Source organism: Enhydra lutris, unplaced genomic scaffold, assembly GCF_002288905.1.
Source record: "Enhydra lutris kenyoni isolate GAN:26980312 unplaced genomic scaffold, ASM228890v2 scaffoldscaffold17, whole genome shotgun sequence".
NCBI classification, from domain to species: Eukaryota; Metazoa; Chordata; class Mammalia; order Carnivora; family Mustelidae; genus Enhydra; species Enhydra lutris.
In genome coordinates, this window is record NW_019154101.1 from 15,534,489 (window position 1) to 15,552,781 (window position 18,293).

The 18,293-nt window shown below is 37.2% G+C and overlaps 1 pseudogene; it reads left to right on the plus strand.

Annotated features, from left to right (window-relative positions):
* Positions 1–7,231: 7,231 nt before the first annotated feature.
* LOC111147743 lies at positions 7,232–17,740 on the plus strand (annotated as a pseudogene).
* The last annotated feature ends 553 nt before the right edge of the window (positions 17,741–18,293 follow it).

Below are 18,293 nucleotides of genomic sequence, written 5' to 3' on the forward strand. Positions count from 1 at the left end.
TGTCAGTATTTTTTATTAGTCTCCAATTTGTTTCAAATTAGGTTTATGACCTCTATTTCAACAAGTGATAAACTGATATTGTTTGCTTGTACTTTAGAATGTGGAAAAAATTTCAGTTCTCTTATATAGAAAAGAAAATAAAAGTGTGCATTTAACCAGAAAAATTTTATGTAAGAAAATTATGCTCGCTATACTTTTGATATGAAGAAAAAGTTTATCTTCTTACATTACTCAAATATTAGCAGAGAATCTATTTAGTTACCAGAAATTAAATATCTAAATATAAATAATCTTAATAAATTACAAATGAATTAGTTGACATTTGGGAAAAAAATATCTCTGCCTCATTTTCAATCTTAGGTTAAAATAGTCAATGTTTCATTATTAAATGAGATGTTATCTGTAAGTTTTTTATAGGTGCCAATTTTCAGATTGTGGGATTTCCTTTTTATTCATTATTTACTGAAATTATAAGAGTTCTCCCAAATCTTTTTAATCTGCAACTACCTAGATAATATAATTTTCTCCATTGTTCAGTTAACATGTTGAGTTATACACACTGATTCTTGAACAGTCAATGGACTTTAAATTCAATTTGGTATAAAAATGTTATCCCTTTTACTTATATTAGATAAGACTCAATTTGTTAATATTTTGTAAAATATTTTTCATTTATGTTTATGACAGATATTAATCTGTCATTTTTTTCTCATAATGTTTCATCAATTTTAGTATTAGGCCTATGGCAGTCTCATAAAACAAGTGTTCTTATGGGGTTTTTGCACACTGTGATTTCAGTCCTGGTTTTGAGTGTCTCTGCCCTGCTGCCATGTCTCCAACATTTGAAGGACTTCTGAAGTACACTCAGTGACTATTCAGAGAAGTTCTAAGTGATTTCCTTCAGGTATCCTCTTGTGCACCCAGCCTTCAAAAGCCAGCAGCCAGCAATCACTGGCTTGCCCTTAGTAAAGTATAGTATAGTATATGTGGGAGAAATTTCTTTCAACTCTATCACCGTGCTCCAATCTTAGTTCTCTTTTGAACCCAGACTTTGGTATACTCTTCCCAAGCAGTCAGAGGTAATCTTTGGGAAAAAGCAGATGGTAGGAAAACTCTCCATTACTGGAGCTCTTGGTAATTTTCACCTGTTACACTAGCTCACACATGGATGTTAAAGTTTATTATTAATGTGACATTTTTTCTTATCAATATTGACTACTGATCCCTCTTCCTCATGACTCTTTTTCAGGGATGAAAGCAACTTTGGTTATCTTCTTTCCCTAGGAATGTCCTTGGCATTCTCTATATTTTAATTCAAGTTTATTGTAATATTCAGCTCTCTAATGAGGGAATAATATAATATTTTAGTCTAGTTTGTTTTTGTAGTTAAACCTGGGAATGAAAGGGGGTGCCTAGGTGGCTCAGTCAGTTAAGAGTCTACTCTTAGACTTCTCCTTAGGTCATGATCCCAGGGTCCTGGGATGAAGCACACCCCTTACCCCATGTTGGGCTCCCTGGTCTGCACGGAGCCTGCTTCTCCCTCTCCCATGATGTGCTCTCTACATCTCTCTCTCTGTCTTTCTCAAATAAATAAATAAAATATTTTAAAAAATTGGGGAAAAAAATCATAAGACCATGTCCTATTAAGAAGCAAAATCAAGTTTTGTTTTTATTTTTATGTTTACTGAAAACATAAACACAGGTCAGTCATTAGTTTTAAAATACAATTTGGTTTATTTTGAATATTACCTGGATAATGAAGTATTAAGGTGTTTTTCAAATTCCTTTCATTTTAAACAAATTTCCTTTCATCAAAAAACTATTGGGCATCCACTTTTTGTTTTATGATAATTATTGGTATTTAATGTAAAGTGAATCACATCACACATATATTAGTTTAAAAAAATGAAATCTAGAAAGTTAGGAAGACTTTAAAGGTTTCCCTTAAACATTAAACCAAAACAAAATAGGGGTGCCTGGGTGACTCAGTTGGTTGAGTGTCTGCCTTTGGCTCAGGTCATGATCCCAGGTCCTGCAAGCTCCCTGCCCAGTGGAGAGCCTGCTTCTCCCTCTTCCTCTGCCTTCTGTTCTGCCTACTTGTGCTCTCTCTCTCTCTGTGTCAAATAAATAAATAAAATCTTTTAAAAAATAATAAATAAGTAAACCAAAACAAAGTAAAAATTATAAATCATGCAAGATGTTCCCCATAGAAATAAGACCCAGTTGTACTCTTGCAAATGTGCAATGATAATGCTGTAATTATTATTTTGAACAAATTTTTCAAACACTATGGCATTATTATACTTTGATTTATATTTCCATTCTACATACAGATTCCCAAAAATACTGTGGTTATATATAGACGACATATACCATCTCTTTCTTCAACCATATTTTCTTGAAATTGTGTTCTAGTTATAACTGACACTTTTAACTTTTTTCCTATAAGTCTTTTGTTTATGATTAAAATAACCTTTTTATTCCCAAAAACATGGAAGCAGGGAAAAGGGCAGTGATTAAATATCATGCAGAATACAAATAAAGAAGAAATTAATTGTCCATCACACTTATTGCTTAACAATAAGGAAACAGCCAGAGAGACAGAGATGGGAGAATGTATAATACAATTATTTTCAAATACTGAGTTGAAAATGGTGTAATGGCTATGCAGAAAAAGTAAATTTCATTCAATTCCTAGTGACATATTGTTTTCCATTAAAGATATGATTATGAATGAGATTCAATATTGGTGTCTGAAAATTAAGATTAAGACTTTCTTTAGACCCTCTTTTCCTATTCTGATATATGATGACAGTTAATGCCACAGTGGAAATCTGTCAATACCAATCTGAATCTTGGACATTCGAGAACCATGTTTATTTATGGATACCTGATTTACTTTATTTTTTAAAATGATTTTTTTCTTTATTTGAGAGAGTACATGAGTGTGGGGAGGGAAAGAGGGAGATGGTGAAGGAGACTCCCTGCTGAGCAGAGAGCAGATCATGCTGAAGGCAGACACTTAACAGACTGAGCCACCCATGTGCCCCACATACGTGATTTTATTTTTTTTTTCACATACATGATTTTAAAACATGGTGAGACTTAAGGACAGCTGGGTGGCTCAGTCCCTTAAGTATCTGCATTTGACTTGGGTCATGATCCAGTCCTGCATGGGTTTTCCTTGCTTGGCGGGAAGACTGATTCTTCCTCTGCCTTGAGCTACCCCTGCTTGTCTGTTCATTCTCTCTCTCTCTGACAAAAAAATAAATAAAATCTTAAAAAAAAAAAAAAGAACAAAGGATGTGAAATGACTTTAAAAAATAAAATAATAAAATAAAATAATAAAACATGGTAAAACTTGACATGTATTTGCAATGCTTGCTTGTCACGATTATATGATAGTAGAATGAATAAAATGAATTGGCAAACTTCAAGAGATAAAGAACAGTAATTAGTTGTGGTTGCACCATTATAACTGAAAAACTATTTCCGTGTTTTCCATCTACAATTTATGAAACTCGATATTTCATCGAAAAGGCAAAAATTAATATCTATGTTTGTATGAAGTACAAATAAATGTATAGTGAAAAAAACAAATCAATACCATACATATTTTTTCTAGTATGTTCTTCCCCTGAGCAAATCATATCTCCCTTCCTCTTTTACTTGAAATAATTTTTAAAATGATGATTTCATATGAGAATGCTGGTCCTATATTTCCTGACTTTACTTAGTTTCAAAAATAAACAAACACAAAACAATTAGGCAAGGAAATATGTCGCAGTTTTCTTGGTTAGAAAAAGTAATTAATTAAAACCTTAATAGATTCCTCATTTGTTATTTATACTTTTCAGACAAGAAAAGGTGAATGCAAAGGTAAACTTTAAGATGCTCCCCATTCCCTAATCATTTCACATGTGCCTCTTAGCAATCTGTTACTTAAAATTCAAGGGTCCTAATGCTTAATGAGAATCTTTTTCTGATTAGGAAACAAAAGCATATAATCCAAGACTTTTGGAATAGATTTTAATAGTCTAGAAAGAAAGGGATAAATTCACTAATACTTAGAAGAATTAGCACCTAAAAATGATTTTTGGTGTTTCTATTGTTTGCATTCTTAAGTAACTCATTTCAATACGTTATTATTATAAAAAATATTAGTGAGACATTTTACCTTTTTTGTAAGTCATAGAAATTCTGACTAGGCAACTTTCAAGTATCAGTAACCACACGCGGCTAGTCAATGCCAGGTTGGACAGTGAACCTCTGGACTCAATTCAAAAACATTTAATGAGGGGCACTTGGATGGCTCAGTGGGTTAGGCCTCTGCCTTTGGCTCGGGTCACGATCTCAGGGTCCTGGGATAGAGCCCCACATCAAGATTTCTGCAGGGAGGGAAGCCTGGGTTGCTCAGTTGGTTAGGCCGCTGCCTTTGGCTCAGGTCATGATCCCAGGGTCCTGGGATCCAGTCCCTCATTGGGCTCCTTGCTTGGTGGGGAGCCTGCTTCTCTCTCTGCCTCTGCCTGCCGCTCTGCCTGCTTGTTTCTCCGCTCTCTCTCTCTCTCTCTCTCTCTGAAAAATAAATAAATAAAATCTTAAAAAAAAAAAAAAAAAAGGATTTCTGCAGGGAGCATGCTTCCCCCCCGCCACCTGCTGTTCTGCCTACTTGTGATTTCTCTGTCTGTCAAATAAATAAAATCTTAAAAAAAAAATTTAATGAGCACACTATGAGCAATATACTACACTAACTCCTAATTAAATAACCTTTCTGAATTTTAGAATCTGGTGATGAAGGAAGGTTTCCAAATTAGGACAAACATTTTCATAGAGATTAAGTGTACTGTGGAGATACAGAGCATAAAGAAGCTTTCCTTTACAGTGGCAAGATACATAGATCTAAATTTTGAAAGTATTTCTCCAATACAGAAAAAGGTTAAAAAGAGGGGTTAGAAATATTTGTGGGGTGCCTGGATAGCTCAGGGGGTTAAGCATCTGACTCTTGGTTTTGGCTCAGGTCATGATCTCACAGGTCCTGGATCAAGCCCCTCCTTGCATTAAACTCCACACTCAGCAAGAAGTCCGCTGGAAGATTCTCTCCCTCTGCCTGCCCTCCCCCAACTCATTCTCTTTTCCTCAAATAAGTAAATAAATAAATAAATCTCTATAAAATTTTTTTTAAATTCTTGAAAGTTATTTAAGATTTTTGAGCCTTTTAAATGGTTTTAGATAGTAGTCACTGTAGTAACTTTAAGATTGCCTAGGAAGCCTTAGTAAATGCATCTGTCTCAACATTACTTATAGAAATTCTGATTTAGTAGGTGTTTTCTGGGCCTGGGAGATTCTATTCAGTTACTAAACTCCTCCATTGTTTCTGATACAAATAGCCCCCTGACCACGTTTTGAGAAACACAGTTTTGGTGTCTAGAGTGACTTAATTTTTCCTTTAGTCAATTGTCTCTTAGGGCTTTTGGTCTGTATCAGCATTTTGAAGAAACAAAAATTAAGAGAAGTTGCTCTGTGTTATCTGTTTTCTTATTTTTACATTTCACACATAAAGGAATTATCAACATTAGCTTTATTTTCAATATTTTTCAATGGCTACTTTTTCCTCCCTGAATGATTTTTTTTTTTTTAGATTTTATTTATTTATTTGTCAGAGAGAGAGAGAGAGCACAAGCAGGTGGAGTGGAAGGCAGAGGCAGAAGGAAAGCAGGCTCCCTGCTGAGCAAGGAGCCTGATGCAGAACTTGATCCCAGAACCCTGGAATCATGGCCCGAGCCTAAGACAGATGCTTTATCAATTGGACCACCCACACATCCCTCCCTGAATGGTTTTTATTCATATCATGCAGTCTGTGTTTTATATGGACGATTAAGTTTCTCTAAGTATATTAATTAGAGCTTTTTAAAAACTATTTTGTTTTCTCTGAGTTCAGCTAATGGGATTATTTACCTTTCTCTTTTCGTTCTGATGATTATTATGCATATGTGTAATCCATTACATGTACTTTACTGAACTACCACACATCAACATTGTTTGGTTTCATTGACTAAAAGTTTTCTTCTTCTTCTTTTTTTTTTTTAAAGATTTTATTTATTTATTTGACAGGGAGATATCACAAGCAGGCAGAGAGAGAAGGGGGGAAGCAGGCTTGCCGTCGAGCAGAGAGCCCAATGCGGGGCTCGATCCCAGGACCCTGAGATCATCACCTGAGCCGAAGGCAGAAGCTTTAACCCACTGAGCCACCCAGGTGCCCCAAAAACTCTTCTTTTGAGAACGGCAGAACATTGCCTTTTCTCTTTGGCATTTATCTGCCTGCTGACATTTTTGCAAATTTTTGAGGGTTTTGAGTTGTTGATTCTGCAATAGCTCATCCTTTGTTTTAGAGCACTAAAATCATTTATACTCTTTTTCTGCTTTCTAATTTTTACTTGGCTAAAGGCAAATTTCTTCACAATCAATTTATTATTACTCAAGATTTAAGTGGGAATGTGGAAGTGATTTTAAACAGAGCACAATGAGTGTTTAGTTCACAAGGGCCTTCACTAAACTCACAGCTTTAAAATCTGCCCAAAAGTTACATTGTTTTTCTTTGCCTTAGAGATATTTCAAAGTCCTCAAAAGGTAACTACATTCTAGTTGCTGTTTAGAAATCAGGAATTTATGTTCTTGGAAAGTACGTTTCATCCATGTTTCCTTCTTCTGTACCTGTAAAATAAAATTAATGCACCTGGAAGATTTTGAAATGATGTAATTTGTAACTTTTAAAAATAGCTATTTTATAAAGGATTTTTTTTTTCCACTTTAGCTTCAGTTACTGTACAGGCAAACTGATATAGCATTAGTTCTAGACAACTACATTATTAGAGGTGTGAAATTAATAAGTTATGGCCTTGAAATAATATGTAAGTGTATGCAACCAGCACTAAGGTACAGGCTACGAAGTATTCACCTCTTAGAGCATGTGTACGAGTACAACGTGCCAGCACTGTTACCTCAGGCTGGACAACTGAAGAAAAAGGAAGCTGTTGTCTGAGGAAATGCATCTGCTTTCTCTAAGTGTCCCAGAATCAGCTAGAGAGAACAGACTCTGCCGCTAAGGAGTAAATACATGAATATATGTACTCCTCTCACAGCACGTTTTCGTGGCACATCCCTGCCCATAAGACAATTTTTGCAATTCAATTATGCATCAAATTAGAAAGAAAGCTTTAGAATTTGGGGCAAGATGGGTGAATGGACATTTCTGAGCTTCATGAAAGAGGCTGATGAAGGCCATGGTGAAAGAAATGTGTAGAGGATTCATATATATTTCCTATTTTTTATTATTTTTATTTTTTTAATTAAACATATAATGTATTTTTATCCCCAATGGTACAGGTCTGTGAATAGCCAGGTTTACACATTTCACAGCACTCACCATAGCACACACCTTCCCCAATGTCCATATCCCCACCACCCGCCCCCCTCCCCCCTCCCCCCAGCAACCCTCAGTCTGTTTTTTGAGATTGAGTCTTTTATGGTTTGTCTCCCTCCCAATCCCACCTTCTTTCATTTTTTCTTTTCCTACCCCCAACCCACCCACATTGCATCTCCACTTCCTCATATCAGGGAGATCATATGATAGTTGTCTTTCTCTGATTGACTTATTTCGCTAAGCATAATACCCTCTAGTTCCATCCACGTCGTCGCAAATGGCAAGATTTCATTTCTTTTGATTGCTGCATAGTATTCCACTGTGTATATATACCACCTCTTCTTTATCCATTCATCTGTTGATGGACATCTAGGTTCTTTCCATAGTTTGGCTATTGTGGACATTGCTGCTATAAACATTCAGGTGCACATGCTCCTTCGGAGCACCACGTTTGTATCATTAGGATATATACCCAGTAGTGAAATCGCTGGGTCATAGGGTAGCTCTATTTTCAAATTTTTGAGGAACCTCCACACTGTTTTCCAGAGTGTTTGCACCAGCTTGCATTCCCACTAACAGTGTAGGAGGGTTCCCCTCTCTCCGCATCTTCGCCAGCATCTGTCATTTCTTGACGTGTTAATTTTAGCCATTCTGACTGGTGTGAGGTGATTTCTCATTGTGGTTTTGATTTGTATTTCCCTGATGCCGACTGATGTGGAGCATTTTTTCATGTGTCTGTGAGCCATCTGGATGTCTTCTTTGCAGAAATGTCTGTTCATGTCCTCTGCCCATTTCTTGATTGGATTATTTGTTCTTTGGGTGTTGAGTTTGATAAGCTCTTTATAGATTTTGGATACTAGCCCTTTATCTGATATGTCATTTGCAAATATCTTCTCCCATTCTGTCAGTTGTCTTTTGGTTTCACTAACTGTTTCCTTTGCTGTGCAAAAGCTTTCGATCTTGATGAAGTCCCAATAGTTTATTTTTGCCCTTGCTTCCCTTGCCTTTGGCGATGTTCCTAGGAAGAAGTTGCTGTTGCTGAGGTTGAAGAGGTTGCTGTCTGTGTTCTTCTCAGGATTTTGATGGATTCCTTTCTCACATTGAGGTCCTTCATCCATTTTGAGTCTATTTTTGTGTATGGTGTAAGGAAATGGTCCAATTTCATTTTTCTGCATGTGGCTATCCAATTTTCCCAACACCATTTATTGAAGAGGCTGTCTTTTTTCCATTGGACATTCTTTCCTGCTTTGTCAAAGATTAGTTGACCATAGAGTTGAGGGTCTATTTCTGGGCTCTCTATTCTGTTCCATTGATCTATGTGTCTGTTGTTGTGCCAGTACCATACTGTCTTGATGATTACAGCTTTGTAATAGAGCTTGAAGTCTGGAATTGGGATGCCACCAACTTTGGCTATCTTTTCCAATATTGCTTTGGCTATTCGAGGTCTTTTCTGGTTCCATATAAATTTTAGGATTATTTGTTCTATTTCTTTGAAAAAAATGGATGGGATTTTGATAGGGATTGCATTAAATGTGTAGATTGCTTTAGGTAGAATAGACATTTTCACAATATTTGTTCTTCCAATCCATGAACATGGAACATTTTTCCATTTCTTTGTGTCTTTCTCAATTTCTTTCATGAGTACTTTATAGTTTTCTGAGTATAGATTCTTTGCCTTTTTGGTTAGGTTTATTTCTAGGTATCTTATGGTTTTGGGTGCAATTGTAAATGGGATTGACTCCTTAATTTCTCTTTCTTCTGTCTTGTTGTTGGTGTAAAGAAATGCAACTGATTTCTGTGCATTGACTTTATATCCTGACACTTTACTGAATTCCTGTACAAGTTCTAGCAGTTTTGGAGTGGAGCCTTTTGGGTTTTCCACATATAGTATCATATCATCTGCAAAGAGTGAGAGTTTGACTTCTTTGCCGATTTGGATGCCTTTAATTTCCTTTTGTTGTCTGATTGCTGAGGCTAGGACTTCTAGTACTATGTTGAACAGCAGTGGTGATAACGGACATCCTTGCCGTGTTCCTGAACTTAGCAGAAAAGATTTCAGTTTTTCTCCATTGAAAATGATATTTGCGGTGGATTTTTCATAGATGGCTTTGATAATGTTGAGGTATGTGCCCTCTATCCCTACACTTTGAAAAGTTTTAATCAGGAAGGGATGCTGCACTTTGTCAAATGCTTTTTCAGCATCTATTGAGAGTATCATATGGTTCTTTTTCTTTCTTTTATTAATGTATTGTATCACATTGATTGATTTGCAGATGTTGAACCAACCTTGCAGCCCTGGAATAAATCCCACTTGGTCGTGGTGAATAATCCTTTTAATGCACTGTTTGATCTTATTGGCTAGTATTTTGGTGAGAATTTTCACATCTGTGTTCATCAAGGATATTGGTCTGTAATTCTCTTTTTTGATGGGATCCTTGTCTGGTTTTGGGATCAAGGTGATACTGGCCTCATAAAATGAGTTTGGAAGTTTTCCTTCCATTTCTCTTTTTTGGAACAGTTTCAGGAGAATAGGAATTAGTTCTTCTTTAAATGTTTGGTAGAATTCCCCTGGAAGCCATCTGGCTCAGGACTTTTGTTTGTTTGGAGATTTTTGATGACTGCGTCAATCTCCTTGCTGGTTATGGGTCTGTTCAGGTTTTCTATTTCTTCCTGGTTCAGTTGTGGTAGTTTATATGTCTCTAGAAATGTATCCATTTCTTCTAGATTGTCGAATTTGTTGGTGTAGAGTTGCTCATAGTATGTTCTTATAATTGCTTGTATTTCTTTGGTGTTGGTTGTGATCTCTCCTCTTTCATTCATGATTTTATTTATTTGGATCCTTTCTCTTTTCTTTTTGATAGGTCCGGCCAGAGGTTTATCAATCTTATTAATTCTTTCAAAGAACCAGCTCCTACTTTCGTTGTTCCATTGTTTTTTTAGTTTCTATTTAATTGATTTCTGTTCTGATCTTTAGAATTTCTCTTCTCCTGCTGGGTTTAGGCTTTCTTTCTTGTTCTTTCTCCAGCTCCTTTAGGTGTAGGGTTAGGTTGTGTACCTGAGACCTTTCTTGTTTCTTGAGAAAGGCTTGTACCACTGTATATTTTCCTCTCAGGACTGCCTTTGTTGTGCCCCACAGATTTTGAACCGTTGTGTTTTCATTATCATTCGTTTCCATGAATTTTTTCAATTCTTCTTTAATTTCCTGGTTGACCCATTCATTCTTTAGAAGGATGCTGTTTAGTCTCCATATATTTGGGTTCTTTCCAAATTTCCTCTTGTGATTGAGTTCTAGCTTAAGAGCATTGTGGTCTGAAAATATGCAGGGAATGATCCCAATCTTTTGATAATGGTTGAGACCTGATTTAGGACCAAGAATATGATCTATTCTGGAGAATGTTCCATGTGCACTAGAGAAGAATGTGTATTCTGTTGCTTTGGGATGAAATGTTCTGAATATATCTGTGATGTCCATCTGGTCCAGTGTGTCATTTAAGGCCTTGATTTCCTTGTTGATCTTTTGCTTGGATGATCTGTCCATTTCAGTGAGGGGAGTGTTAAAGTCCCCTACTATTATTGTATTATTGTCGATGTGTTTCTTTGATTTTGTTATTAATTGGTTTATATAGTTGGCTGCTCCCATGTTAGGGGCATAGATATTTAAAATTGTTAGATCTTGTTGGACAGTTCCTTTGAGTATGATATAGTGTCCTTCCTCATCTCTTATTATAGTCTTTGGCTTAAAATCTAATTGATCTGATATAAGGATTGCCACTCCTGCTTTTTTCTGATGTCCATTAGCATGGTAAATTCTTTTCCACCCCCTCACTTTAAATCTGGAGGTGTCTTCAGGTTTAAGATGAGTTTCTTGTAGGCAACATATAGATGGGTTTTGTTTTTTTATCCATTCTGATACCCTGTGTCTTTTGATTGGGGCATTTAGCCCATTAACATTCAGGGTAAGTATTGAGAGATATGAATTTAGTGCCATTGTATTGCCTGTAAGGTGACTGTTATTGTATATTGTCTCTGTTTCTTTCTGATCTACTACTTTTAGGGTCTCTCTTTGCTTAGAGGACCCCTTTCAATATTTCCTGTAGAGCTGGTTTGGTATTTGCAAATTCTTTCAGTTTTTGTTTGTCCTGGAAGCTTTTAATCTCTCCTTCTATTTTCAATGATAGCCTAGCTGGATATAGTATTCTTGGCTGCATGTTTTTCTCGTTTAGTACTCTGAATATATCATGCCAGCTCTTTCTGGCCTGCCAGGTCTCTGTGGATAAGTCTGCTGCCAATCTAATATTTTTACCATTGTATGTTACAGACTTCTTTTCCCGGGCTGCTTTCAGGATCTTCTCTTTGTCACTAAGACTTGTAAATTTTACTATTAGGTGACGGGGTGTGGACCTATTCTTATTGATTTTGAGGGGGGTTCTCTGAATCTCCTGGATTTTGATGCTTGTTCCCTTTGTCCATATTAGGGAAATTCTCTCCAATAATTCTCTCCAATATACCTTCTTCCCCTCTCTCTTTCTTCTTCTTCTGGAATCCCAATTATTCTAATGTGTTGTCTTATGGTGTCACTTATCTCTCGAATTCTCTCCTCGTGGTCCAGTATTTGTTTGTCTCTCTTTTGCTCAGCTTCTTTATTCTCTGTCATTTGGTCTTCTATGTCACTAATTCTTTCTTCTGCCTCATTTATCCTAGCAGTAAGAGCTTCCATTTTTGATTGCACCCCATTAATAGCTTTTTTGATTTCAACTTGGTTAGATTTTAGTTCTTTTATTTCTCCAGAAAGGGCTTTTATCTCTCCGGAGAGGGTTTCTCTAATATTTTCTATGCCTTTTTCGAGCCTGGCTAGAACCTTGAGAATCATCATTCTGAACTCTATATCTGACATATTACCAATGTCTGTATTGATTAGGTCCCCAGCCTTTGGTACTGCCTCTTGTTCTTTTTTCTGTGGTGAGGTTTCCCACCTTGTCATTTTGTCCAGATAAGATTTGTTTTCTCCTCCTCTGGAATTCCTCTGTTCTCCTTGCTGAATGAAGTTGGTCTTGGGTGGGTTTCTTGTTGGTCTTCTGGGGGAGGAGCCTGTTGTAGTGATTCACAACTGTCTTTGCCCCAGGAGGAATTGCACCGCCCTTACCAGGGGCCAGGCTAAGTAATCCACTCGGGTTTGCTTTCGGGAGCTTTTGTTCCCTGAGCACTTTCCGTAGAGTTCCGGAGGATGGGAATGAAGATGGCAGCCTCCCAATCTCTGGCCCAGAGGAGCCGAGAGCTCAGGGTCCTGCTCTTCAGTGCACCCTCAGAGAAAAGCGCCCAACTGCCCCCATCTCCCTGGCCTCTGGTTGCCCTTGGAGGAAAGTGCTCAATCGGTCACACTTGGAGAAAAGCGCCCAGTCGCTTCCGTCTCTGTGGCCTCCGGCCGTGCTCCAAGCTCACCCAGCCTGCGACCGGTTCAAGGTAACCCTGAGCTGAGAGCTCACTCCTTGGCTTTGTCGTTGTAGCCGGCTTCCCCACTCTAATACCTGTGAGCTCTGCGATACTCAGACAGCCCTGGTCCTTCTGTTACCCTGCGGGACCTGGGGCCACGCTGACCCCGTGTGGGCTTCACCCTGGTTTAGCCTCTAGAGTGATGTCCCTCTGTGGAGCGGACTTTTAAAAGTCCTGATTTTGTGCTCCATTGCTCTGCCGCTTGCTGGGAGCCAGCCCCTCCCCCCGCAGTCTATCTTCCCGTCACTTTGGATTCACTTCTCCGCAGGTCCTACCTTTCAGAAAGTGATCGATTTTCTGTTTCTAGAATTGTTGCTCTTCTTCTCTTCGATTTCCCTTTGGATTTTTAGGTGTTCGCAATGGCTTGATAAGCTATCTTATCTCCTGCTTGATCTCCTGCTACCTGATGTCATCTCAGCCTGCTACTTGTTCACAATCTTGACTCCTCCCCTCCTCATATATATTTCTTGATGCAGCAAAGATATGAGAAAATTACCACACAGTTTCATCACACAATATCACAGAATTTTTAATTTAGAGGGAAAACTGAATAATGATCAGTTTAAATGATCTGTAAGCCAGGGCCATAAATGAGAGGTTTTCATAGAGAAAAGAATGTTACTACTTAATATTGATATACATGATATGCTTAATAGAGAGCCTGGCAGGAAAATTGAAACAATCTTTGGATAATTCACATTATTAAAGAGTTCTGTTTGCAAATATGTTTATGCATGGTCTTCAGAAAAAAAATCTTTATCAAAATTCTATTAATTTGTAAAATATATGGGAAACTAATCACAAATTGAGTAAGAAGATGCTGTATAACATTTGACTTTCAATTTACTAGTCTAGTCACAACTCAAAAAACACAGCGCCTGACTTTCTAGCCATTACAATGACACAAGTAAAGGAAGTAAAATACACATATATTAGAAAGGAAGAAACAAAACTCTCCCTATTTGTAGATGATGTGATTATCTATCTAAAAATCCCAACAAATTTACAAAAATAAAAATGAAAATGTACAGAACTAACAAATGAGTTCACCAAGCTTGTAAAATATAAGATAAACCTACAAAAATAAATTTCATTTCTATATTAACAATGAACATATGATCACAAAATTAAAAATACAATACCACATATGCTGGCTCAAAAATAATTGAATACATAGGTATAAATCTAACCAAACATGTGAAATATCTGCTTACTAAAATCTATGAAATGATGATAAAAGAAGTTTTTAAAGATCTATGTAAATGGGGAAATATTTTCTGATTATGAATGGGAAGACTTCACAGAGTAAAAATGTCAAGTCTCAACAAACTGATGCACAGATTTAATCAATTCCTGTCACACTCTTAGCAAGATTTTTTGTAAATATATAAAAGATTATTCCAAAATTCATATGACAATGTATAGATCTCAGAATAGCTAAAACAACATTGACAGAAAAAAGAATAAAGTGGGAGGAATCGGTCTGATTTCAAGTTTTTTTTATATAGCTTCAGTATTCAAGACTGTGCAAATTGCAGAGAGTTAGACATATATAGATCGCTGGAACAGAATACAGAGCTTGGTAATGGATCCATTCAAACCTGCCTGATTTTGGCAAAAATGCAAAAACAATTCAATGTCGCCTTTTCCACAAGAGTTGCTGGCTGTTTTATCTTACACAAAAATTAACTCAACAGGAAACAACAGATGTTGGTGAGGACACAGAGAAAGAGGAACCCTCTTACAAGACTGTTGGTGGGAATGCAGACAGGTACAGCCACTCTGGAAAACAGTATGGATGTTCCTCAAAATGTTAAAAATAGAGCTACCCTATGACCCAGCAACTGTGCTACTAGGTATTTACGCAAAACACACAAAACACTTATATGAATATGTGTTAACTTGTGAGAAACCATTTGCCATGTAGTTATTTTCAGGAACCATGTGTGAAAATTCTTCCAAAACCCATAACCCCAAAGCACAAAAATCACCTATCTAGGTGAAAGGAAACCAGTATTCTAACAGCCAAAAAAGCCTTTTAACTTGCTTTCATGTTTATATATATACAGGGGGAGAAACCTGAAGGAATAGAGAAAACAGCATTATGTAAATAACTAAAGACAATACCTGCTTCTCCTTTTACCTCAGGTAACCAAAACACAAAAGAGATCAGATTAAAAGGAGAGAAGATGCCCACAGGATAATGGCTATAAAGCATGGAGATGGCATAAACACCCTTGCCTTCCTCCTCATATTGTTACCTAACATAGGGACACTTTGCTAAGCTGTGATTCTCTGAAGGGACAAGCAGGAGACAAGGAAAATATTCTGCAAACATAAACCAGAGAGGCAATAACTGAAAATAAAGTGAATGCAGCTGAAAATGAAGCATCAGTCTCTAGTAGTATCAATAAGATTCATGTAACTTCCTTCATATTACTGTTGCCAACCAAAGCAATAGTATCCCATGGACCAGGTAAGACCAGCTCTAAATGACTATATTGTGCAAGAGAAGGAATAATCATGACAAAGCTAATGAACAGAAGATCAGGCTTCTTCCTAATTTTTCTTTTCAGCCAAGTAAGTTCTGAAATGTCTGTTATAATTTAAAGAGAGGGGAGGTTTTCAAAGTTAATAATTAGAAACTAATTAACAGCACTGAATGGTGTGTGTGCATTTGTATGTGTGTTTGTGCAATTAAAATGTGAGAGATTTCTTAATTTCACAAATTGTAGAAAATGTTATACTTCTCATGATTATTGACTTTTTTCTTCCCTTTCAAAGTTTGAAGTAGATGAATGTGAAAAACAACAGAAAATAAGAAGACCCTTTTGGAAATGTGTTAACATATTATCATCTTTGCCAATTAGCATTTATTGAGCAACTGGGCACTTGGTACTTCAAGAATCTCTACAGAGATTCTGTACTGAGATAGGCTTCTATATTCTGTAACTGCGTGGTCATCTATTAGAGGACAAGATTAATCTACTAATGCGTTACATCATGCAGAATTATGCTTAGATTTGTTTTTTCTAAGGGAAATTCCATTTTTATGTATTTTTTATTGATTTTTAAGGTTTTATTTATTTGTCAGAGAGAAAAAGAGAGAGACAGCACAAGCAAGGGGGAGTGGCAGATAGAGGGAGAAGCAGGCTCCCCACTCAGCAGGGAGCAGGATGCCAGACTTGATCCCAAGACCCCAGGATCATGACCTGAGCTGAAGGCAGATGCTTAAATGACTGAGCCACCCAAGCATCCCGGAAATTATATTTTTAAACAAGTTAATCTGTGTATCTTATTCAAATGTTCATAATTGGAAACTTAATTGTTTCAATAAATATGGTTTTAAATTACAGCTGGAAGGAAATTTACCTTGTAAATTGTTGCTATGAGCATTGGGAGAGCTATGAACCAATTCTTGCCCATGGTGGCATATATCTACAAGTTGAATTATTTTTTTCAATCTGATATCAGTGAGAGTAAACAGCTGGTTCACTCCAGGGAATAATTTTCCATGTTAAATGTCATTTAACATAAAACTCATTCTGATGCTATCAAATCTTCCTTTTTGTAGCAGGTCTAATTTGGTATCACTTTTTTAAAACTGTTGTAATAGAATTAACCAATAGTTAATGGTGAGTATGGTCTGAGCTTGTCTAGAAGCAAAAAACTAATGTTCTTAGTCCTTTCTGGAGTCTAAAACACTTAGCCCAAAAAAATAGCTCTCATAGATGCAAACACAAACAGGGCCATTTTGAAGTTTTAGAGAAGTAAGCAACAATTATAAATGTATTGGGAGTCACAAATGTACTCTCTCAGCAAGTCATATGTGGAGAAAAAACACAATTTCTTCGCATAATCTACGTATCTTCGGCAAGAGAACCTACCCGCTGGGAGGAAGAAAAAAAAAAAAAAAATTAGTCCCAGATGCGGATTCCCACAGCCCGTTTACATAATGATTTTTCTTCGAGCTAATTGTTCAGCGTTGCTGTTATTGTTGCCTCAACATTTGCTCCTCTCTGAGGTTGTGTTTGATGTTTATGGGGAGAGAGACTCACGTGATGCCTTGGTAGACGAATTAAGAAGGCAGAGAGAGCTTTGCAGCACGTTGAGCTCCAGAGAGCACGGGAGCAAGTGAGCGAGGCCAGCCTTGGCGCCTTAAGCGACTCTTGGGCCTCGCTGGGGAAAGTAAGTAAGCCAGGGCAAAGGACAGCCTAAGAAGCCCAGAGACAAAATGTCATCATAAGCATTCTTTGCCCAAACTTCTCGGAGGAGCACAAGACTAAGCACCCAGAGTCTTCAGTCAACTTCTCGGAGTCTGCCCAGAAGTGATCAGAGAGATGCAAGACCACGTCTGCTAAAGAGAAATGAAAACACAGACCCCTTAAGGGGAAATAGAAGAGAGTTCAAGAGTCGCAGTGCACCCAAGTGGCCTCCTTTCGCCATTTTCTCAGTTTATTCTAAGCATCGCCCCAGATCAAAGGAGAGCATCCCGGCTTCTCTGCTGATGTGCTGCGAAGAAACAGGGAGAGACGTGCAGTGGGAACACCGCCACAAACCGCCGGCAGCCTCTGGCGAGGAAGGCTGCTGGGCTGAAGGCAAAATATCGAGAGGATATTGCTGCATACCGAGCTAAAGGAAAGCCTGATGCGTGCGGCAGAAAAGGTAGTCGTCAAGGCTGAAAAAAGCATGAAAAAGAAGGTAGAGGAAGAAGAGGAGGAAGATAAAGAAGATGAAGAGGAGGAAGGTGAAGAAGAAGTTGATGATGGTAAAGTTGGATCTAGCACAGTTTTTGTTTTTGTTTTTGTTTTTGTTTTTCCTGGTCTCTAAATCATTTTACAACTCCACCCTGCCCCCTGTACCCAACTCCTTTTAAAGAAAAAAAAAAAAAAAAAAAGAAAGAAAGAAAAAGAAAAAGAAATGTAAATCTGTGTAAGATTTGTTTTTAAACCTTACAGTGTCTATTTTTGTTTGTTTTTTGTTTTTTTGTGTGTTAACACACTACAGAATGTATCTTTAGATAGCCCTGTCCTGGTGGTATTTTCAGTGGCCACTACCGTGCCTGGGAGGGTGTGGGGATGGTAAATCAGTATGGAAAGTTACAGCAGGTTCTTGTTGGTGCCCAGTACGGATTAGTTATGTATGGGGATGGCAGTGTTTTCATCTTCAGTTGTCTCTGATGCAGCTTGCATGAAGTAATTGTTCTGTTAACTGAATACCACTCTGTAATTGCAAAGGAAAAAAAAAAAGTTGCAGATGTTTTGTTGATATTCTGAATGCTTCTAAGTAAATACAATTTTTTTAATAAAAAAAAAAAGAAATGTAGTCAGGTAGGAAGATGTTGCCCTCTAGTCACTTCCCTGTACAACACTGATATTAATTT